General features: G+C 35.5%; 1 long non-coding RNA gene across 1 annotated transcript in view; it reads right to left on the bottom strand.

The window, feature by feature from the left end:
• The window catches only part of LOC309633184, a 1,005,718-nt gene that overhangs the window by 813,562 nt on the left and 166,644 nt on the right, over nucleotides 1–25,512 (bottom strand). The gene's annotated exons all lie outside the window — the stretch shown is intronic.

Below are 25,512 nucleotides of genomic sequence, written 5' to 3'. Positions count from 1 at the left end.
TCTAGAAAGACTTACTAAGGGGTCGCCAAGTTACTCCATCAACTTGACTCCTTCCTTCATTTGATAAAAGACAGGGCTAGAGATTCTCTGAGGGAATTTTCTTTGATGGGATTGGTAACATTTAAGACAGCTTGGCTTTCCCCCTTACCTTTCCAAGGGAGCCACAGATAAGACAGGGAGCTCTAAGGAAGGCAGATTGGAATCTTATGCCCCAGTGGAGTATTTGTAGAGAAATCTGTCAGACTGTCCTTTGCGGCCACAGGTGCACTGTGAAAGAATGTTTTGAAAAACACTTTAAATATGTCCTCTGTAATTTGTGGAGCATTGAGGAAACCAATGCTGATGTGTTTCTCTCTCCTAGAGAAGTCTCAATGCAAGGGACAGGCTGAAAAGAGTGGGAGTAGTGTTTGAAGAGGCAAGGGTGAGTGAGTGTTCCCTTTCACCAAAGTATCTAGACTCTGGTGGTATAGAAAGTGTCGCACTGAAAAGCCAGGCCTGGTGGGTAAGGCAACCCCATAGTTACCTTCAGTGGGGAGCAGCTGAGGGGGAAAATGAGGGAGAGTAGTCAGAAAATGCAGCACTATCATCAAGAAATGGAAAACTGCAGTAGGCAAGGAAGTAGAAAAATGTTTGCCTAGGAACCTGCTAAGTGACACACAGGAACCAGCATTTTGGTTCTGCTACAAAGAAGGAAGGGAAGATCTAATTGTCATAACACTAGTCATATACATCTTCCTCAACGATTTCTTCCCTTGACCCTGATGATGACCCTGGAGAGGCCAGAACCCACATGGGAATGGTAGATGGGGAAGATCACAGAAATAAACAACAACTGCAATAGCAAAATCAGACCCAGCTTTCTTTTCCCATCACAGACCCTCTTTGTCATACCAGGCCTGACCTGGGGAAAGAAGGAGGAAGGGTTGTACATTGGATCTGAGATGGAAGTTGATTAAGTTGACCCCAGTGCTCTGGATACCACCTATTGGAGGGATCTAGAAATATACAAAAGAGGTTTGAACATTTTCCTTTACCATATTCAAGTGATGTGTACCTGAACACACACAGGCACAACTTTTTGACAAGGAAGTTAAAATGAGTAGGAAAATAGTGGTTTAATCATGGAGACTGGTTCCATCATTTTCTAACTTTCCAAACATTTGTGTCCCCTGTGTCATGCAATGTTGACGTAAATTTTATAGAAATCAGGATCCACATTTCCTGGTAGTTACTGTGACTCGCACAATAAGTTTGAACATTCCTGAGAAGACAGATAACTAGACTGAACTGGAAGAGGAAGGGGAAAAAGAAGTCTGAGGAGCCTAGGAGAGATCTACAATTTTTCTGAAAAAAAAAATAACAGTGAAATGTTGCAATTAATGGTTCTGATAGATAAAATGTGAAGATTACAGAATATAACACTATTGGCTTATGAGTGAATGCACTCCTTCATTCAAAAATACACTGAGTGGGCTTCCCTGGTGGCGCAGTGGTTGAGAATCTGCCTGCCAATGCAGGGGACACGGGTTCGAGCCCTGGTCTGGGAAGATCCCACATGCCACGGAGCAACTGGGCCCGTGAGCCACAATTACTGAGCCTGCGCGTCTGGAGCCTGTGCTCCGCAACAAGAGAGGCCGCAATGGTGAGAGGCCCGCGCACCGCGATGAAGAGTGGTCCCCACTTGCCGCAACTAGAGAAAGCCCTCACACAGAAACGAAGGCCCAACACAGCCATAAATAAATAAATAAATAAATAAAAGAACGTGAATTTCTTTAAAAAAAAAAAAAATACACTGAGTGCTTAGTGTGTGCAAGTACCATATATTACAGTTATAGAAAATAAAGACAGCACTTATCTTAATAATTTTTGAGGATAAAGCTTAGTGTAGATAATTAAACAGCCACCAACAACACACATAAACAGCAATGCGTGTGTATCCACACACACACACACACACACATACTTTAAGATGACTTTTCTAAAGATATGTGACCCAGAGAAACTGGGGTGATGAGTGACTGTTTTGTGGAGGACGTACTCTTCACAATGAATCTTGAAAAATGACTAGAAGTCACCCAGGCCAAAAAGGAGTAGGGGTAAGGCAGTTGAGATGGTTCCAGGTAAGGGAGGAGCATCCTTAAAAATAGAGACTTTGGAAGCAATGGAAAATGCCAGTAGTTCACTCAGCTTAGCTGACACATCAGGTGTGTTCAAAGCAGCAAATGTAAATGGAGGGAAAGACCAAGAAGCATGCTTTTCAAAACTCTCAGGGCAAGCTTTGAGATAGTGAGAGAAAGAAAGAGTGAGTGGAGCTCAAAAAGTCCTACCCTTCAGCCAGAGGACTCTACTTTCATGTTTTACATGTATATTACCTTCCATGTTAGATTTCAGTTGAACTGTTCTACAACTTAAAAAAAATCAGGACCCATGGATCTTGAAAAATAACAGAAGGCAAATGGACAGACAGAAAGCACCAATAGTTGAAAAAATACCAGAAAAGAAGGTAAAGAATGCTAAGTCACAACTATGAAGGTCTTTCAACACTATTGATCTTTTTTTGAATCTCTTCCTTTATTCTGTTTCCTGTTCTCTCTCCTCTTATCCCAAATTGCCGCTTGATAGTCACTTTCCCTGACAAATTTTCTCCAATCTGCGCCTTAAATATTCATTCATAAATTCATTCTTTCAATAAACATTAGGACTGCCAGAAAATACAAAAATTAATCAAACATTCCTGTTCATAAGGACCTCCCACTCTAGTGAAGAGGACAAATATGAAGAACAGATAACTTACAAAATGATATGCCACGTGCTGTCAGTTGCATCTTTGATTCCCATAGAATGAAACGGACCTAAAAGAAAGAGCACGGTCTCTGGAATGGGTGAAACTTATATTCAAATCTCATCTTTGTCAATTCTTAGCTATGTGCTCTTTTTTTTCCAATTACTAGCTCTACCTACACCTCAACTTTTTCTCATGTACAATAAGGAGTAATAGAAGTACCTGCCTTATTGCATCGCAGTAAAGACTGAATACGACTAAGGATGTAAAGCGCCCAGCAGTGTACCTGCCACTTAACCACTGAATAAGTCATAGTGAAGATGATCATAATGGAGAGGAGAAAGAGGAAGAGAAGAAGCAAGAAAGGAGGGAAAATGGAAGAATAAAGGAGTGTCACAGAAAAGGTAAAGTTTAAGCTATGTCTTAATCCATGAATAGAAGTTCACCAGTTGAGTGAGGTGGGAAAGGGATTCCCAGGCAAATGGACTTTGGTGCCCCAAGGTTGTCTTTTCAGGTTGCCCCAGCCATGCTCTCTCTGAAAAATGACATCCACCACTATCCTGGCTTTAACTCTCAACTAGGCTGATGCCTTCTAAAGTTGCAAAATGATATTTCTTCTGAGTTTTCTTTCTATTAGACCTCACTATTTTGATGTCCTATAGCCACCACAAACTCAGATGCTTTAAAAGTAAATTCGTAATCTTTCTCTCTCTTCCATTATTTCCCCTCTTCCTATATTCTCTTAGACAACACAGAAATTTCAGGGCTGTCATATAGACTTTTCCTTCCTTTGCCCCCTGCCTTCTCCATTTAATTCATCACTAAATTCTATGTCAAATTTAGCTTCCAAATATGATTCCACGTCTCCAAATTCATTCATTAACTCTTGCCTGAACATCTTAAATAGTGGCCCAGCTATTCTTCTACATCCAGAATTTCCTTTATCCAGCAATTGGCCAATTATGTTTGTTCATTCATGCCACAAAGATTAATTGAACAACTAAAAGATGCCAGGAATTCTTTCATGTGCTAGAAAATCAATAATGAATACCTCCAAGCTACTGAGGCATTTCTTTATATTGTCACAGTATAATCTTTGCAAAACTAATCACGTCAACTATTAAAAACCTCTATCAACTCCATTTTGCCTACAGACTATGAGTGAATTCAGTACAAATTTCTTAGCATGTCACAGAAAACCCTTCCCACTGAAAAGCCTGCCTACTTTAAATAAATCTTTTTTTTTTTTAATCATTCCATTTCCAACCAACCAAACCACACCAACTTCTCTCCAATCTCCAAGCATTCCATGCTCTTTCTGTCCTTTGCCCATGGTAATTTTTACCTCAGCTTTTCCCTGCATCTCTGTCTGAGAAATGATCCAACTTTTAAAAACCAGTTTAATATCTTCTTTATGAAAGTGAAATCAGTCAATTAATGAATTTCTACTGTGTCTTCTTCCTGCTTTAGTCCCATTGCTAATCATTAAACCCTTTAGACTTTATTTTCTGACTGTTTGGCTTAATGCTTTCTGATGACCAATGGAAAACAGTTCTCTGCATCTCCCTAGAAAATGTATTCCTATTCATCTTATCCATACCTTTTGCTATCCTGTTTATATTCAAATACTATAGGCCTGTGTAATAGTATCAAAACATATAGAGAAAGACCTAAATTGATCCACTTTTCGGGAGATTTCTAGAACTACAGAGCACTTTATTTTCCTTTTTTTCCAACATGCAATTTATGAAAGAGAAATCAATCTTATGTTAAGCCAACTCAAATCTCAATTATAAGTTAGAAGTAGAATCGGTATTAAACATAAAATAATTAATCCTTCAGCTGACTATGTGACTCTTCAAATCTGTTGCTAAACACATTCTCCTAATTTCTTTAAATTAAGGATATTTAATGACTGAAATTAACCTACCTCCCCATATAGTGTATACCAATATTAAATTCATTTACTCATTGAACAAATATTATTTAGATAATTACTATGCTATAAGCACATTATGAGGCCTAGAGTATATGGGGTTAAATAAATAATCTTTACTCCCCAAATACTCACAGTCTAGTAGAAAATTGAGAAAAGAAAAGCAACAAATACAGCATAAAATTGTAACTGCTATAATAGAAGTCTACATGGCAAACTGTGTAGTCAAGAAGCTGAACCAACGAAAGGGAGGAAGATGTATAGATGGGGAGAAGAACACTCCAGATCAGGTAAGGACAGGTGTCCAGGATGTGCAATTAAAGAAGAGAGCAGAAGTGTTCAAACAGCCCAAGATAAGTACGTGTGTATGAACTTACATGTAGAGTCCTTCCTGAGTTGTAGCTTCCTAGAGCTCAGGGAAGGTATCTTATTAATCGCTGTTTCTCCCACAGTGTATTGAGTAGTAGGTGCTCAGCACACATTTCTTGAACAGACAAATAACTGCCTAGTAAGAACTAATGAGCAACTGATAGTTCTCAAATTATTTGAAAATTCTGATATGGGATTAAGCTCTAGGACTAGGAGTAGCAGTGTTTATATAAATATGTATTTTTTAATTTGACCTTTAAGGGATGCTTGGACACTGTAGATTATAAATTTGACAAGAAATGCTACAACGGAAAATATCAAGATTAGATAAATTCATAATGGACCAGGATTTATTTTTAATTTCCAGATAGAATTAATTAATGCTGTCAAGGTAGAACTGAATAAGGCAGAAACATCCCAGTGCAGGGGAAATTAATTCATTAGATGAATAAATATATGTGTATATGTATGTATGTATACATATATATGTATATACATATATATGTGTGTCTTTTAAATGTAATAAAATAGTGCAGTTATTATAAGCCTTATAGAGTGATAGAGTGAATATTTGGAAGAGCTTGCCTCTTCTACGATTCAGTCTGGAAACATTCTTAAGATGCCAGGCAAAGTTGGCTACAATTCATGTTTTGGGCACTAATGTACTACTGTTATTTCCCTCCTTTCCTTTAAAACTATGAAGTTCTAAAGACACCCATAGGGCAACATGCAGATCATTATTACTGCAAGACAGGCTGGTAAGGATGGAGTAGAACAGTGTGTGGAAAGAATATGGATATCAGGGTTAGACTTAAGTTAAAATTCTAGATCTGGACTGAGTGGATTTGGGTAAAGTGAAACCCCATTCCCTCATTTCTTCTCATATTCCTGGTTAATTCTAACTCATGTTTCAGGCTCAACTAAGGTCATTGCTCTAAAACCTTAGTAGTTTCAAAATAGAACTCTTGCCATTTCTCCCCACCCTCCATTCTCTATTGCCTCAAAACTTGCTTCCCCAGTTAGCAAAAGTATCAACATTTTATCCCACTTCTCAGGCAAGAATCCTATCTGTCTTTGTTGCTTTCTTTCTTTTATTCAGATACCACATCCAATACACCAAGAATTCTTGGCAACAGTATCTTGGAAATAAAACTTGAATCTGATCACTTTTCATAACCTCCAGCAATACCATTTTAGTCCAGATTCCCATCAGTGCCTGGATACTGTAATACCCCTCTCGAATCTTCTGTCTAAACACCTGTCATCCTGCATCTTATTCTTTGTATGACAATTAGAGTCACCTTTATAAATGTGAACAAGATTATGTCACTTGCTTGCTCAAAATTCCCCAAAGGTTTTCCATCCCAATCAGAAAAAAAAAAAAAAAAAAATCCAAAGACTTATCCATGCCTACCAGACCCTACATATGTGGGATGATGCTGGCAAATTCTCAAACTTAACTAACCACAGTCACCTCCTCACTCTCACCTTGGCTGACCTCACTCTAATTTGAACAATGCCAAGCACACCCTAATCTCAGGGTCATTACACCGGCTGTTTCCTCAGATCTTCAGACCTCCACTTGTCTCACTTGCTCTTGGCAACAGGTTACTGCTCACAGTTGCCTTCTCAGAGAGTCCTTCCTTGACCACCCCGTCATGGGCAGTCTCCCTGCCCCAGCCCTGTTTCCTGTTACACTGCTAACTCTTTCTTATCCCTGCCTAATATTACACATCTATGTATTTGTTTATTATATATCTCCCCTAATGAATAATAATATCTATGATAACAGGAGTTATGTCTCTTGTTTACTATCTCAGCACTAATCATAGTACCTTACACATGGTAGGTGGTTTGTAAATGTTTAGTGAATGAATAAAGTGTTCTCTGAATTGTTGCCTCACATACCCTCCAGACACATCTCAGTGTTCTCTGTGATGTGTGTCCACTGGAATCAGCATACCTTTTTTTTCCCCTAGCACTTATGATGCACCTGCTTACTTTTTTCTTTATCCATAATTAGATTATATTCTCTTTAGGGTCAGAAGACCACATCTATCTTGCTTACCACTGTATGTCCAGTGTTGATCTCAAAAATCTGGTGTATAATAAATGCTCAATATTGTTGAGTAAAAAGTGCTTGATCATGGTGTGAGGACTTGTTCTGTACTAAATAAATGAGAATCATGATAATAATAACACGTATTCTTATTTTATGCAACTGGAATCTTCGTAACTAGAGCTTGCCTAAGGAGAGGAAAATGATTAAGAAGTAAATATAGGTGTGAAAAACAAGCCATTTGTCATTTCTATTTTAACTTTAGAAGACACAATCGATTTAATTTAGATTTATCATCCACAGGGTAGTTATTTTCAGCATGCTGGAAGTATTTTCCCAGCCCAGGAAAATAAAAGGCGTTGCAGCACTGTATTTGTTTCTTTTCTCTTCTCTCTATTACTGGACACTAAATAGAAGCATACTTTTAGTCTAGTCTGTGGTAATAAACTTGCATTCATTGCAGGGCTGAATTTAAGTGTATGTTTATAGAATGCTCTTGACTAAACAGGAAAAAAAAAAGAAAAAGAAAATGGTAAATTACCTTGCAATTGAAAAGTGGTTGCTAATCCATCAGGAAAGCTGTCAAGAGATTACACCATTATTTTCAAGAGTAGAGATAAGAGATGGTCTTAATCCCTAGAAAGAACTAAGTCAAATGACTGCCAAAGCAATGAAGTAAAATCTGAACTGAGTGACTCCAACACTGTATCATATTGAATTGTTGTTTGGTGTGTTTATTGAAAACAGCAATGTGTTCCTCAGAAAGCTCCCTGAGTTTTATATTAGGGGATGCAGAATTTGGGGGTTTCATGTTTGTTCTTTCATACAAATTTCTAGTAATATAAATTACTAGAACTACAGATTCTAGTGTTACCCATGCCCTCTGAACAAGGCAAGTATTCATTATTAAAATTTGGGAAGAATAAACATTATGGCAGTCTGTCATGTCATTAGTGTCAACAAGCCCTTTGAAGGATAAAATCATTTCAATCCAAACCAGAGTTAATAGGCATTATTGTGTGGTTATAATAACACAATGAACAGATGGGTGATTTCAGATCCAACATCTGCCATTTACAATGAATACCTTTTCTTTCCTGTGTGAACACCATCAGAAAACTTTGCTCTCTCTTCTCAGGCTTCAGTGAAACTTTAGTCACTATCTATCTTTAATCATTCAAGAAATCTTCAAGAAAGAGCAGTTTTCATTTTGAAGATGTTGGAACATACGTGAAAGCTACAAAAACCAGTGTGTCTCTCTCTGCTGACACCAAAGAATAAGTCCTATGAGGCCAAGTGAGTGGAATGTAGGTCTTGGTTTGACAGACTTTCTCTAGAGCTCTTGATCTTTGACATTTCAAATCTAGGTATGAGTCTGAAATTATCATACCTAACAAACATACCAATAAACAAAACATATATTGACTCCTTCTAAATTAATTAATTTCCCTGTTTTATTTTTCTAGCAAATCCCCTTTCTCTCTCCATTCTTGCTTTCCAAAGTCTTACAGGTTCATACATAATCACATAGTTAATGACTTCAGGTGGTAATCCATTTGATAGTAATGTGACAAATGCTTTCAAAAACGGTGAGTTTATGTCAACTTTTGCACATGTTTCTATGGCATGAGCCCAAAACACAGTAGGAAATGTTTGATGTCTTTAATATCTATTATTTGATTATCAACAGGTCTTCCCTAAAGAATGTATATAAATCTTAGGAGGCAGCATATATGTAATACGTGATGAAATTGTTACACATATGTTTTATCTATTTCAGCCACTCAGGATTTCATTTCCTTAATTTCAAGCTATCTGCAATGTTCCAGGAGAAGACCTCCTTTTATGTGTCAGTTTATACTCTAGTGCACAAACATACTTGCATATAGAAATAAACTATAAAACCTAATAAAATAACACACCATTGTAAAGCAATTATACTCCAATAAAGATGTTAAAAAAAAAAAAAAGATGGAAAAGCCCCTTGACTGGTACAATGATACACTAATAAAATATGGAAGTCAGCATCTGACATTTTTATGTTACTGTGAATCATGCAAATCAATATAAAAATTTGTTTTATTATTGTTCACTTGTTTACATTTTTTAGTACCTGACATTATATGAAAATTTTCTTTTAAAAAAATTTTTGAAAGAACTAAAGAGATCAAGAAGGGTGTAACCTCAACATATCAAATCCACTTGTCCTCAAATTACTGCTTTGAAAAGATATTTCTCAGTCTATAGTTCTGAAAGATAATTACTAAAACTTTGATTCCAACATTAGTTTCTCTGCTTCTTGTCTCTCTCTCTCTTTTGCTCTCACCTGTGCTCTCTCTCTCTCTTTCTCTTCCTCTCTTTCATTACCAAAGGTACTAGGGAATAAGAAAATTCTCAGGGAATAGAAACCATTATTAAATAAGTCTAGATACCTGATATGACCAAATATGTCCTAAATTTATACTCTCTTTGCCCAGATCTAAGTTCAAAGCTCTAAACTAGCAGCTGTAGTATCTTTATAGATTCCAAGGGCATGGCTATGAATTTTTTACTTTTAGATGTATTTTTTTATTGTTCGTAAAAGTCGGATCCCATAAATCTGCTAGTTTCAAAAATCTGCAGCTTTTTGAATAGTGGCCCTTGTATTTCGATTTAAACCAAATGGGACCAAACTTATTACTTCTATTCTGAAAGGTCATTTTTCATCAAGATTGTATTAGAAAATAAATCATTTAAAGCCATCCTTCGGATAGTTCCTTGCATGAATGTCTTAACAAGAACATGTAATAAGAGGCTCTCTGCAAAGCAAGGCTGATTTGTTAATCCAAAGTGGTCTGAAGCTGCCACCTTCTGGCACTTAGGCGATATTTCTCTAAACTCAGTATTCTGCTGAGGGAACGTGACATAATTAGAACATGCACAGTATCTCCATCAATATCACAGAGAAGTCTGTTAAGCACAACAAAGGCAAAATGCCAACAGCATGTATTCATTAATATGAGTGTGTGTGTGTGTGTGTGTGTGCGTGTGTGCAATATTAAAATGCTATTAGTAGAAGCAAGTTGCAGTGGTAGAGTTCTAGGAACCAACGAAGTTACTACTAAAATCAGACAAGCTCTAGTACTTGAGACTGGGGTGTTCATAGATGCCTTAGAAAACTGGAAGTATGTGTAGAATGGAGGTTCTGATTATATTTTTTTCAGTGTTCTTCTCTCTTGACCAGAGTAAATCACAGCTTGGTACTTTATCAGTATCCTGTTTTAAGGCTATTCAACTTAATTCCTTGCCGAAGAATCACATTTAAACTTGGGAACTACTTAGAAATACAATCCAAAATATTATCTCTACTTACTAAATATTCAAAAATAAAAATTCACATTGTTAAAAAAATTTAAGTGTAATTATTTTTTAAAGGTAAAAATGAAGTCTGTTTGATTATATTGATAGTTCATGACAAATGATAGATTTTTCCCTTTGGAACAAACTCTTGGGATCAATCAGAAGCAAAGCTTAGATAGAGCCAGAGTAAATAGGTCAGCTGTGAAAACCTACTGGGCTCCAAGAATGACCACTTTCTTGTTTTCCTGAGGCCATTTTTTCATAATAGCCAAAAGAATTAATTATGAGTATTACTATTTTTTCCATTTTCCTGTCTTTCATATAATGCTCTTCTTCAAGTGAAGGGCATCAGGGTTAGAGATTTAGAATGAGTTAAAAGAGCTCCGAGAAAAGAAACTGGCAACTTCTGTGATGCTGAGTAATTAAAGAGACCTACGGAGCCTGCTGGAATTAGAGCACATAAGCGAAGATTAATGATGCCTGAAAATGTAGGGTCCCACAGTCTCCAAACAACGTGCAAGATGTCTCACCTCAGCTCTTTCCACATGGAACAGCTGCCCATTTTCAAGGCAAGCAAAATTGTATGTGTTCTTACTTTCATTCTGAAATGGGTTGGTAAAATCTAGGACAAAAGATTTAGCTTCAAAAAATAAGATTTGGGGTTTCTGCACCATAGTAGTCGGTCTTGCCTTCTGTCCTAGATTGCACAGTGCCTGTGAGTGGGTGTGTGTTCTGAGGCTGTTTCCTAGTTCCCTTCCCAATCTGGGCCATCAGGGGCCAAGATCTTAGACACAGCCCCATGGACGAGGGTGCAGAAGTGAAAATAGGAAATATGCTCTGGCTTAATTTCTCTTCTCCCATTGCTTAGCCCTAGAAGTAGAGCCCTTCTGGCGGTCAGGGAGCTTTGAAGGTTTGCAGTATCTTTGATGAAAGAAACTGTGACTGCAGTAAAAAATGGTTTTCTTAACTTAATTCTAGATTCCTGATTGTTGGTAGTACCACCTAGTTATCCCCAAAAGACATGGAAAAATTGGTTTGGTCTTAATTTTAGATAGTTATAGGGACACATAACAAACCCAACCAACCGCATTGTGATAAGGACTTCAAATATTTAACGTATCTTTACTTGTTATCAGAAATTGGGACCTCTTATAAGGGCTTTTAAATTTTTTTTAGCCCCTCTGTGTGTGTATATGTGTATGTGTGTGTGTGTGTGTGTGTATATATACTTTTTTAAAATTAGGATTCTTGTATGTTCAGTTTTAACCTAGGATTTTTGGATTATCTGTCCCTTTCCCAAAAACATTTATTAATCTCAAACCACTCAAATGTTGGATTACATAGAGATTTTCAGTGCTAGACCAACATGGACCAATACAAGCACATATTGAAGACACCATAAATTCCAATTAATAGCAGACACCACTATATGAACCACACACATAGTACAAGCAGCAAGGCACACAAAGACTGCTTGCTTCCTCAGATCATTTTGTATCATTTCAGCGTGTGCTCAGGTCTCCTTTCAAGGAGACTTCACACTCCTACCCCCTGCCATTTTCTGTAGGCTCTTGAATACTCCTTGGTCACATGTGTTCTCTCTCTGTCTCTGTTTTTATCTAAAAAAACATAAATCCAGCAAACAAGATTGCACATTTCATGAAACATTTAACTCTCACATATAATCAGTTTAGTGTGTATTATGTACAGTGTACATTTAATGATAGTCATTGTAAACCGTAGTGATTATTATATTTCTATAGGTTTACATAGTGGCAAGAATATTCCTTTGGAAGTAGAACTGACGTTATTAGCTAGCAAGGAAGGATATGCTCTTGAAAGTAAATGTGCTCCTAATGAGAAACCCCTTGAATAATTCTTGGTAAGGAATGTTGAGACTATTGACAGAGATTCTGCTACCTCTCCATCTCCTACAATTATAATGACATAACCATATTTCCTCTACTTTCAGAAAAGGTTCTTTTCATTATTTGAGTTTGTGCAAATATCTAAAACCGCTGACTATTCTGTGTGGTATTCCCAACCAGCCCCTTTAGGGATAGATTTGTTCCATTAGGATAGACAACAAAAATTGTGTGTTTGTGTGTATGTTTGTGTGTGTGTGTGTTTATAATTCTATCGAGTTCCGAATATTTTTAATGCATTTGAATAATCACATTATAAATTTACTTAAAATGGATCATCAAAATTAAGGTTTTAGTTCTTACATTCTTTATTTCACTTTCTAAATAACATTTAGCATGCTATAATTTTCTCAGCTAATCTGTTAAATACTCTCCTTCAATTTCCCATTTAAGAGCAGAGTACATTTTATATTTAAATAAAGAGAAACATTTTAAATACTTCTTCATTGACTTTTGGTTACCTGAAAGATGGCAGTAAAATAATCTCTTTTCTGTTTTAGGACTTGCCAATATTTTTCGATCAGGCACCTCATTAGAAAAAAAAAAGGTTCTTAGCAAGCACTACTAACCCACGTAAATGTATTTACTCACACATGATACATGCTTAGCAATCTGTTAACATATTCCTTATAAATCACATACATAAATGGGCACTTTATAACAGCTGATAATAAGATTAAATAAATAATATGTAATTATTTTATTTGTTAAATGTATCAAATATTTCAAAAAGATTGAAGTTTTTTTTCTTAAATCAAAGATATTTAACTCTTTGTAATATAATAATTAAAATATCTGAGTCTAAGAAGAGTTTATTTTGATACCTGGTTTGAAAAACTTGCATAGATGGAAAAAGTTATGCAAACCCAAACAGAAAAAAGTCATCATTGGCTGTTCTTACTTAATTAAGATATTCATTTTTCAATTTCAGCCACAAACTGTTCAAAGAAATTTGCTTGATATAGCTAGTAAATAGATATCTTTTTTGATACCAATCAGGTGTTCTGACAAACTACTTATCATACCTTTATTTTATGTTTTTTGAACTGGGTGAAATCAATTTTGCTTTATGACCACAGGACAAACTGACTAATGAAAAGAAACAATCTTAATCCGTATAATAAATATTAGTGATGCCGAATTACTTTCATTTCATCTAAAATATGTAAATTTGAAGACTAATATTTCCTTAAATACCCCAATAGAACATTTTGCCTGCTGATGAGAAAATCAGACCCTCATAATCCACAAATCTTCATGACCTGTGTTCACAAAGTTTGAAAACTCAGCTAACAAAGAAATCATTAATGTGTGATATTCCTTGGGACAAATTGTGTGTCTTTAGAGATCTTCACTGATTTACTCCCCAGGACAAACACTGTAATCCCTTCAGAGAGCCTAAATTTTATCACAAATACTGTGTGACATCTTTTAAATGCATGTTGTCTATTTCCTTTCAAAAGGCCTTTCTGGACTTTGCCTCTATGGAAGTCTAGAGTATACCTTTTTCTCCTTAATCTAGTGCCATAACCTCACATGCCATCTCATCCACTGCTAATCACAGGCACATCTTAGAGGGTGCCTTAGATACAATTGGAAAGACAGCCTGAACTTGTGATCTGTTAAGAAACTGGGGTGTAGAGTTCCCAACCCCAACTGATGGACACTCCCTTCATCCTGTGGCACACTTCTTATAAACAGGCTAGTCTTGCATTTCAACGCTGAGCCTGTGCCTGTGATATTTTCTCCATGGTAACAATATTGGGGGAGGGGTAAGTGGGAAGGGGGTGTCCTCACTTACTTTGGGATCCACTTGTTTAAAAAGAGTTAGTTTAAAAAAATTTTTAATAATACACCCATTTGTGTTTAAAGAATTATTAAAATACCACTTTATTCTCTATAGCTAGGTAACAGGAAAGCTCTTTTAAATGAATAAAATAAAATTTAAAATGCCAATGAGTGTTTCTGAAATCCTATCCTTGTTTAGTAATTTTGTTGTGTGCCTTTTTCTGTCACAAATGGTGAAAATGTCACATCTGATTGAAAAACCCATCAGAGCAAATATCAGATTCACCAATACAATAACAAGATGATCAAGATATATAATTCAGCTGACAGCCATGCTTGGTTATTTGATGCTTGTCGGCTCCCAGAAAACTTGTCTTTATTTGGAAGTACCTACTAAAAGATTCTTCAATGACTTGCTATCACAACACAAGCATTATTGTGCATTTAATGTGATTTCCTGCTGTCTCTGGGAAAAAATGAAAAGGAGTTCAAATCAAGATGTGAAATGATGTGAAAGGCATATCAAAAGCCAATGGCCAAACTCTAAAAACAGTTTTTATTGTCCAGTAACACTACTAAAATGACGAGAAATTTTTAAGCACACTCTACAAAACAGACATATAATAGACTTCTACAGAGTAATCACATATTTCAAATGAGGGGAAATGGAATTTCCTAGACTTTTTTTTTTTTTTTAATTTTGGGAGAAAAAAATGTAACCTTGGTTGAATGGGTTTCAAATGCACAGCAGATTTGCTCCCCATCACCCAGAATGTGAATCAAAACTGCATGATAAATCACTGCTTATTCAATCTATTTCATGCAAGCATAAACAAGAACGCAATAGACAGCAAAGAAACTATTGCCAGGCTGTATTTCCAGGCCTCATATATGAAATTTCATAAGAAATAGGAATTGAAGAAATAACACAGTTGTCCAGATAATATAGTTTCAAACCCTGTTAAAATTCAAAAGAGTTAATAAATGATGGGCTTTTTTCTCAGAAGAGCACTACCAGGAGAGACATAGTCTGACCAAGTTTTATTTCCTGATGCCACTGTGTACCCTTCTTGTTGAAGAATTGCCAGGCTGGGGCCAGATATAATCTGAAATAGCCTCAGATGATTTGCCAGGGCCTCATTGGCCCAAGTCTCAAGAGCACCCGAGATGGGAGTACTACTCTACATCCAGGCCCTCAGTGATAGATTTTGGAAAGATATGTAAAGTTCAAGATAATTACAAGTGATGAAGAGTAGATTCGTAAGACATCTTTGTTTGCTTGTTCTTGTTTTGATTATATATGTGTCTTATAATGATTTAATAAATTAATATTTTGAAAATACCAAAAAATCTCAAAGGAAGCTTGTGTTTTTATATGTATCCAGCCATATAGTAAATTTTTGTTTATTGCCCATTGTGGGACCAGGATTGTGCTAGATCCAGTGAGCAACACCTACTTCTTAACCCAGGGAGTTTTTATTCTAGAATGAGAAACTGACAAGAAGGTAGACAATTAAGTACCATACTGTATGTAATAAAAGACAGCTAGAGAAATTTTTAAAAAATTATTCAGTTCAATTTAGGTTGGGAATGAGACTAGTCAGGATAGACTTTTTAGTCTAATTGATTCTCATAAGTCTTAACTGAATGGAGCAGAGGAGAGGATGAGAAGAAGAGAGGTTTCCAGATGATGTAAATTGTTCAGAATCCACCAAGCATAGAGCAATGAAGGGGTGGGGATGCTGAAAGTATTTCAGTATGGCTGGAGCGTAGATACTGAGAGGGAACTTTGCAAAAGATAAAACTGAAGAGGTAAACACAGGCCTTGAACTGATGTTGTCAACTTTGAACTTTATCTTGAGAGCAGAGATGAGCCATCTCAACAATGCTCAGTGATGGGCATTATCACGCGTATTGTATAAAGAGGAATTTGAAATTCAAATTTCAAATGGGATTTTTCAAGGTAGCTTAGTGTATCAGTCTGAGTTCTGGCAGGAAACAGATGGCACCCTCGAGCGAGATAACTGAAGAAAGTTAAATAAAGGGCCTATGTATTTATAAAGGTCAATATGTAGGGAAATCAACAAGGTACAGATTTAAGTAGGACGTGCTTACTATCTCTAGGCTTAAGGAGCCTCAGAGAAAAAAATTACCAGAATCCAGAGAGAAAAGTTGTGTGGAAGGGGTCATCTGACATTTGGTAAAAAGAAGTCCCTTATCCGCTGTGAGCAGCAGTTTCAAAAGGAGCAGGTGAAATGAATACTTTTACCTCACACTGCATTGGTTGAACTCAACAGGAAGCCGAAGGATAAGGGACAGGCTTAGGACATAAAGCATGGTAGAGAAAACAGGAAGGGGATATAAAGAGGCAAACAAGACAAGCAGGAAATCAATAACAGAGCTTATACATAAGCCTGGTCCCCTGTCTCCAATTCCAAAATCATTAGACATAGTGTACAAAAAATCATTGAATTATTAAGAACAAAGTTACCTCGATAGGCCACTATTCCTTTTTTATTTCTATATAATTAAGAAAGTCTATTAAGATATTCAAAGGGTGGAATTATTTTCTTAAAAATACTTGAAACTCCTCGATAATTAAGAACTGTGCTATAGAATTTGAGTAGTAGGATATGCCTTTATGTTCCTACAAAGAATGCAGTGGTCTCGGTGCTGTAAGTAATAATAGAAAAGAATGAATTTATATTCATTTTAAATGGAAAAGACTATTAAAATAACTTGAATTTCATGATAGAATTTCTAGGATAATTAGAATTTATGTCATTTCAAATTCATTTACTTCACTGTAAACTAATGTACCACTCTAAAGCGCCTTAAGGAATGAAGAAAACTTGTTTTATTATTTATTTTTTCTTTAAAATACTAAAGTATGCTTTTCTACTTTCAGTAAATTAGTTAAGTTTAATTTCATCATATTGATCTTTAGATAAATTTAACCAAAGTTTTAATTGCATACTTCATTTTCAAAAGATAATGCCTAGCCCAAAACAGTGTACTATGATAAATTTTTTTAAAAAACTATGGACATTAATAAATTATTTTAATAATAAAAAGGAGGATCATCCTTCTTGAAGCACGCTATATAATAGCTTCTAGGAGGACTAACAAGATTAACGTATAGAACAGAGCACAAAAGCACTTTATTGGGAGACCAGAAGTAATTATTTCATTTCTACCAAGGCATAAACTAGCTTATTAACATGTTCAGTTCACCCAACTTCCCTAGGCCTTAGTGTTTTTCCTTTGGAAATTGAGGGACTTAAATGACCACTGAGATTCACTCCAGCTCTGAAATCCTATGATTTGTGGATAATTAAAACAGCCATATCTGCAATTAAATATGTTATACCAGTCATACAGAAGCAAAGAGCCCTGGGTTCTGATACCTCCACTTAGATGCTGGTAATAGAACTTAAAATTCTAAGTCTCAGTCTGTTTGCATGCAAAACGGGGATAACACTATTAAATTCCTTATAGAATTGCTGGGAGAATTAAACGAGGAAAAATTGCAGATGAAGTGAGTCTAAAAGATACCTAATATTTCTATATAAGGGAACTAACAGATATCACTGTCACTCTGAATTTGAAAGAGTGCACCAAATATTCCCTACCCGATTTCTCCAGCTCCTTGTTGATAACAGTATTTTATCTCACTGAATGTTCCTCCTAGTCCCTCAGGGAGAAATTCCATGTGTTTTATGGTTTCCCTATGTTTGATCAGAGCGATCACATTCAATAGAGCAAGAATAAAAAGTATAAACATGGAAGTGCTACTGAGAATAAAATGGCAGACTAACAGGAGCTACTGGCTTTCTCCCAATTCCTCCATCCCCAACTTCACCCCAATGATGTTCCAATGATATCTTCAAAATGTGATGAAAGTTTAAAAATTGGAAAAGCTAGTGAAAACGTTTAAGAATCTTCCAGGGAAGATTCTCCCATTCTTGGAGATGCCCAAGAAGAAGGGCAGATAATACTGGGAAGCTTTCCCTGGGGAAAAATTTTTTGGTTGGACATTTTTCCTTTATGCACATTTTCCCTGGGGAGATCATCACCTGCCTCTTGCTATAGAAAAAGCTGAAAAGCACCTGCTACTGCTCTGGTGGCAGATGGGAGAGTAACCTCATATGACACTAATTCCTGCCAGGTGGTGAGACAATAAGAGGTACAAGTATTTCTCATGGCCCTCAAGGGCTTCCTCTACCACCTTGACTCTAACACACAAAGCTAGATCTCTGTAAACTCTTTAAAAATGGGCATCATCTGAGGACCTTTCCATCCGAAAAGGAAGCACAAGGAAAATCACAACTCAGACTATACCTCCAGAGACATACCAGTCAAATATTACAAAAGAAAATAATCACCCTGAAAAACATGTAAACAATAAAGCCAAATTTGAGTTCCACATAGAACAAGATTTAAAATAATACTGAATACTCTCAAAGAGTAAGAGAAAATAGTAGGATGACTTATAAACAAGCACTTGAAAGAAGAAAATCAGAAATACAGGGCATACAAATATATTATTTTTTAATAAAGCATGGAAAAGAAGTGTTGAATAGCATAATGAATATAATAGGAGAATGTCGAAGATGAGATAGAGACATTACCCAGAAGTTATCAGAAAGGGATGAAGAGGTTACAATGTCAAGTTAAGATATAGGTGGGCAGAAATAAAGTGTCAAAATCTGTATAGAGACAGTCACAAAGAGGAAAGTAAAATAATGAAAAGGATGAAATATCTGAAAAGATATTAACTCAGAAATTCCCAGAATTAAGCAAGATAAAAAGTAACACATGAGAAGAGGAAAAAAGCCCATCACTAGTAAATTGTCAATTAAGATATATAGGAAGAATAAAACCTAAACAAAAATAGTAAGATTTTAAGAATTTTAAAATAAAGAGAAACCGCTAAATACTATCAGAGAGAAAAAGCTGGTAATAGGATCAAATTTGCAACAGATTTCTCAACAGCAATATGGATTATAAGAAGAAAATGATGTTATATATACAAGGCACTGGAAGAAATTAAGAACAAATTCAGAATTTTATGTCTAAAGTATCACTTTAATACCAGAATAAAATACATTCTCAATCATCTAAGGCCCCAGGCTGTTCCCACACAAAGAACAACTTTGAAAATGATCTTAAAATATATTATCAATAAGATGAATTAATCCAAGAGATAATGCCATAAACAAAGATAAGTAAATAAATAACTTGAAAAACAATGCAACTCATTCTACCTCTGGATCATAGTGGGCTTGTGATAGCTCATCTCAGCCTCTTAGAACATATTCACCTCAATACTTTACCACAGTGCACTGTTACTGTTTTGCAGCTAGTCTGGTTTTCCATGTGATGGGAGTCAATTCAAAGCAAGGATACTTGGAATATTTTAGTTATATAAAAATTAATAAAGAGTGATTATTTCATGGGTGCTACTCAACAAATGATATGTTTAACACTTGCAAATTTCACCTGATAAATTTTGCTCCAAAAAAAAAAAAAATACTAATGAAGTATCATATTTCTAGCTCAGTGATAGATACACAGTAACCATTAAAAAAATCAGGCTCTTTTTCTTCTGCTGTACTTATCAGTGATCTGAACTTAAGCAAAAAAGAGGACCATATCAGAGAGCTACTGAGTCAGATGATCATTTGTACTTTGTAGGACATTTGTACATTGTATTAACTTTCATCATACATAAAAGTCAAGTGCCTCTTCTGGCTTTGAGCTGGACTAGAGGCTTTGCTCCAATACCTCTCAAAGCTTTTTCCCTTTTCCTTGACTCACCAAAATTTTTTGAAACATAAAAATTTTCCGTCCATTTATCTTCAACTTTCAGGGCACATACACAAGAATTTACTCTTAATATGAAAATAATGCTTCCTGGATAAATTACAGACTCTTTTCCATAGAGACAAAAGAATACACATCTGAAAAAACAGCCCTACTAATGTTGGCATGACAAAAAAGTAGCAATCATAGACAACTATCTGAATAATTTAGAACCTAAAATAATTTTGTTTCAATTATCATGATTACATACATCTAGTTTCTGGTTATGTTAGTCAAAAATTTTTCCCCCAATTAAAAAAAAATTCTGTTTGGTTGTGAAGGGTTAGGAGACTTGATATGGGTCTTATTCCTAGAAATTTTTTAGAATATGTTTCACATTTTAGAGTATGCATTTTACTTAATTTAATTTTTAAAAGATTTACATTTTAAAATCAAAATTGTTAGCTATTTCTCAATAAGGATTCACACTCTGAAAAGTGAGAAAAAAGAGTTATTGAAAAAACTGCTAAGCCATTTATTCAAATCAATTGATTTTTACTGGCCACTCCCATTGAATTTAAATCTTACAGCCTAGAAAGGACGGTAGTAAGTGTGAACTACCACTAGAGACAAAGCATAAGTTACTGCCCACCTTCCATAATCGATGTAACATTTAAAATTTAGAGCTGAGAAAACATTTTTCCTCAGTTATTTATAATATTGGTTTAAAATGATTACTAGTTTTCTTTTAAAAATTATCCATTTTATCACTAGCTGCTAAAGAGAGCTTTTTGGTTTTGAAGCATGTGGATAATCCAAATCAAGGATAGTCCATAGAGGATCTATAAGACCTATTCTTAGGACTTTAAATCCCATGTGTTCTTACTAAAAATAAATAAATAAAACTTTTAATTTAGAAATAATTTCAAATTTACAGGAAAATTCTAAGAATAGCATAAATAACATCTATTTATCCTTTACCCGAGTCACCGGGGTTAAAATTTGGCCCCATTTGCTCTATAATTTGCTCTCTTTCTATCATATCAAGGAGAAAAGTCAACAAGCATCTGGACATTCACAAGAGTATTATTTTCTATCAATTCTCATCATAAATGATATGAGTCAAATGCATGTTTCAGCTTTGGGCTGGACTAGATCTCTGATCCAACACTGCTATGCTGATTGTTTTCACTGAACCTAACAATCTCCTTTATGGCAGTTTTTGTGCAATGCAGGATCAGGCTTAGGATCAGGTGTCTGTTTGGTTCCCTTTAACTGGAATAGTTCCTCAATCTTTCTTTGTCTTATATGACATTGAAATTTCTTGCTGAATAGTCTCTACCCTGATCTCCTTTTTAAATAGAATGTTCCTCATTTTGTCTGTCTGATGTTTCCCCATGATTAGATTCAGGTTATACATTCCCAGCTGGAATACAACATAAGTGATACTGTGTCCTTTGGTACCACATTCAGAGGTACACTAAGTCAATCTGTCCCTATTTCTGAAATTAATTTTGACTACCTGCTGTCCTATTTCCCTACCATATAGCTTCTCCCTTCCGACTTTTAAGTGATCTGTGAAAGAGATTCTCTAAGCTCAAACACATATCCTGCTCTTCATCAAAATATCCATTTTAGAATAAGCTTTATTGATGATACTTCCCTGACCCAATTTTTACTGTGATAGTTAAAACAAAGGGGATTTTCCACCTCCAGCACTTCTTCCATATTCAACAGTCAGCCCTTGGTATTCTACTGTAAACAAGATCACTCATTCACCCTTCTCCCACATTTATTTTTAGTCTATTTATTAATGATACAGATTCTAATTTTTCTGGCAGTTTATAATTCATTAATCTTCTTTGTTATTTGATGCTCAAATTGTCCTTGATTTAGCAGGAGGGAGCCCCTTTAAGCTGACCCCTTTGTCTGTGTGACAGACATCACCATTGTTTTTAGTACTTCCTTACTTTCTATCATAACAAGATGTTCCAGACTTATCTTCCTTGCCCCAGCTCTGTATTCAACATGCAGATCCTTGAAAGGAACTTATGAATTCATTTTGGTTTGGGTTTGGTTTGATTTTTTTCTTGATTTGGGGTTTTAATATCTGATTCTCCTAGATGTTTTCTAAAAGCTTTCCAAATGTCATACAATAAGGAAACTAGCACATGGGAATATTCTCTAATAAGCATTTTCCCTCAAGAAAATATTTGGTGACCCCTTCATAAACACACCATATTGAATGGAGATTAGGGGCAATATTTCTCTCACTCTCTGGACTATAATTACCTTCAGTCAGAGATTAATTCCTATTTATCTTTTTATTGTGAACCTCTCCATAGATTCTAGCATATAAATATTCAGATAATTATAAACAATAACTGAAATGAGGCAGAATAGTATTCAACTTCTGTAGCCCACCCCAAATTGATGATATGGGTCATTTATTCTAACAAAAATCAATCTGGCTTTTTCCTCCAGGGAAGATACAGTAGGTCACAGTCAACTATTGCTCCCATGACAATCAATGAAGAAAGCAGAATAAATTACAAAAAATCATGTTTTTAAAAAGAATAGCTGACTTAAAATTCTAGAGAGGAGAGAGTCCTTCTAAACCAAACTGTTAACCCTACCCATTTTTCTCTAGAGGCATTTGCCAATTCTAGGCATAGGCTGAACTGTTATCAGGATTGGTTTAGGCAGAAGGATTCTAAAGGTAAACAGGAGAAACAACTAAGCTTTAGCAGTTTAAAAGGTCCCATGTAAGAAACTGGGCAATAGGTGGGCCACAAATGCATGGTCAGCTTTACCCTCTAGAAACTTGCTGAAATCTGGGACTTCCTGCGTGACAGGGAAGCCAGAATGAACTCCCGTGAGGTCTCATGGTACTTATTCGGAACACAGATCTGCTGGGAGAGAGGTCCTGCTTCAAGCACACTTCTAGTCTCTCAAGTTATCAGATAGATCTTTAAACTATGAGGGGAGAAGGTTGTGATGATGATGCTATGTGTCAACTTGACTGGGCCAAGGGATGCTCAGTAGGTTAAACATGGTTTCTGGGTTCGTCATTGAAGGTGGTCCAGAAGACATTAGCGTTTGAATTGGTGAACTGACTAAAGAAGTTGGCCCTCCTCTCAGTGGGTAGACATCATCCAAACCTTTAAGGGTCTGAATAGAACACAAGCGGGGAGGAATGCTGTATTCTGCCTCTGTCTGACTGCTTGAGGTGGGGCTTGGTCTTCTGTCCTTTTCATTCCCAATTCTCAGACCTTCAGACTAGGACTGGAATCTTCACCATCAGTTCTCTGGCTACGAGGCTTTTGAACTATACCAAAGGTTTTTCTGGGTCTCTACCTTGCAGAGGGGCAGATACTGGGATTTCTCAGCCTCCATAATCACATGAGCCAATACCTTATAATAAATCTTTTTGTAGATATATATACATAGACATATATTTGTATCTGGATAGGTAGCTATCTATGTCTATATCTTATTAGTTCTATTTCTCTGGAGAACCTTGATTAATACACAGATCTAAAGAGCTGGGCTGACAAAATCTAAAGGGCAGACGTGGACCACCTCTAATATCTTAGGGTTAAGGAGACAGAAAACCTCCAGGTAATCAGCCAGATGGCGGATGAAACAGAGATGCACTGAATCTCACTAAAGCATCAATATAATTCTGCAACAGATCAGCCCCCAATTGGATTTAGATGATCAATTCTCCATCTTATATGCCTATAAATGGAAAGAGAAATTTCTCTGGTGATATATAACAGCACCTATAACCTCCAGTTTTCTTTAATATACAATATCTGGAATAAAATTTTTAAAGTTACTAAAGATGAGAAAACATAAAGAAAAATCAAGACGTAAGACGAGAGAAGTAGATGCAAGAATGACCTAGATATTAGAGTTAGAAGACAAGGACTATATATTGACTAAAACCAAAATACTTTAAAAAACAGAGGATAAAATGAACAAAATGACTAAAGATGGAGAATTTCAACAAATAGAATTTAGTTTTTAATGGACATTCTGGAATTGAAAACTACAATATCTGAAATTAAGAATTCATTAGATGAGTTTAAAATCAGAGTGGAACAATGAGAAACATGACTAAATAATTGGAAAAGAGATCAGTAGAAAACAGAAAACATCCACCAAGAAACACAGGGATTAAGAAACAAAAAAGGAACAGAAATTAAAAAAAAAAAAAACCATGAGACATATGTGGGATGGTCAAAATGTCTAGAATGAATCTGAATGGAGATAACAGGTGAGTAAGGAAAAGGGCAAAAGCAATATTTGAAGAAATGATGGCTGGAGAACTTCCGAGACCAAAGAAAGACAGCTCAGAGTCAAGAAGCTCAGCAAATCTTCAGCAGAACAAAACCTCACATATGTACATTGTAATGAAACTGTCAAGACCCACAGACATAAAGAAAGCCTTAATAGCAGCATCAGAAAAGAAATGGGACGGGGAGACAAAACAGTGCCTTCAAAAGTCAAACAATACCCTTACAGCTGACTTTTCCATAGAAACTGTAGAAGCCAAAGCATTAAAAAATTATATATGGGAAGTGCTGGAAGAAAACAACTGACAATCTAGAATTTTATATTACATGCAATGAAATGTTATTCAAAACTGAAGGTTATAATAGGCATAGAAATTAAATATAAGACAATAAGAGCAAAATATGTGAGACACGAAAAAAGAAATTAAATTGTAAATTTTCTTGCATAGTTTGAAAAGTGGTTAAAAAAAGAAAGTCGGAAAAAATATAGAAGATTTGAATATTATCTGCCAACTTTACTTAATTGACATTTTATGGACATTCCACTGAAGAGGTACAGAATAGAAATTGTTTTCAAGTACATACGGAAAGTTACTAAAATCAAACATATTCTGGGTCATAATTCAGGTCTAGACAAATTTTATAGGATTGAAATCATACACAGTATGTCTTATGACCACAAGGATAGTAGAAAATGTTTGGATTTAGATGAATTGAAGGAAATGAAAAACACAACTTTAAAAAACAACAAAGAAGTACAAGATCTGAATAATACTATATCTCAATCCATAACTGATGATCTTCCCACAAGAAAAATCCAAGCCCCAGATTGCTTCACCAGTGAATTTAAACAAATATGTAATTAACATATGTTAATTAACTAATGTATCTCAGACACTCTTCCAAACAACAGAAAAAAAACAGACACTGCAGCCCATTTTATGAGGCCAGTATAATATTGACACAAACACGTGACAAGGATATTAAAATAAAACAACAAGCAAACAGCTCTCATGAACATAGATGCAAAAAAATTCCTAAAGAAACATAGTAGCAGAAGAAATCCAGTGATTTATAATAAGTATAATACATAATGAGTTTATCCTACCAATGCAAAGTTTGTTTAGCATTAGAAAATAAATCAATGTAATTCACCCCTTTAATAGGATAAAGGTGAAAAACCTTATGATAATCTTAAGAGATTCAAA

The sequence above is a fragment of the Balaenoptera borealis genome (genome assembly GCF_965194805.1).
Source record: "Balaenoptera borealis genome assembly, chromosome: 8".
Lineage (NCBI taxonomy): Eukaryota > Metazoa > Chordata > Mammalia > Artiodactyla > Balaenopteridae > Balaenoptera > Balaenoptera borealis.
The sequence above is the reverse complement of the archived record's forward strand: the minus strand, read 5'-3'. Positions and strand labels throughout refer to the sequence as shown.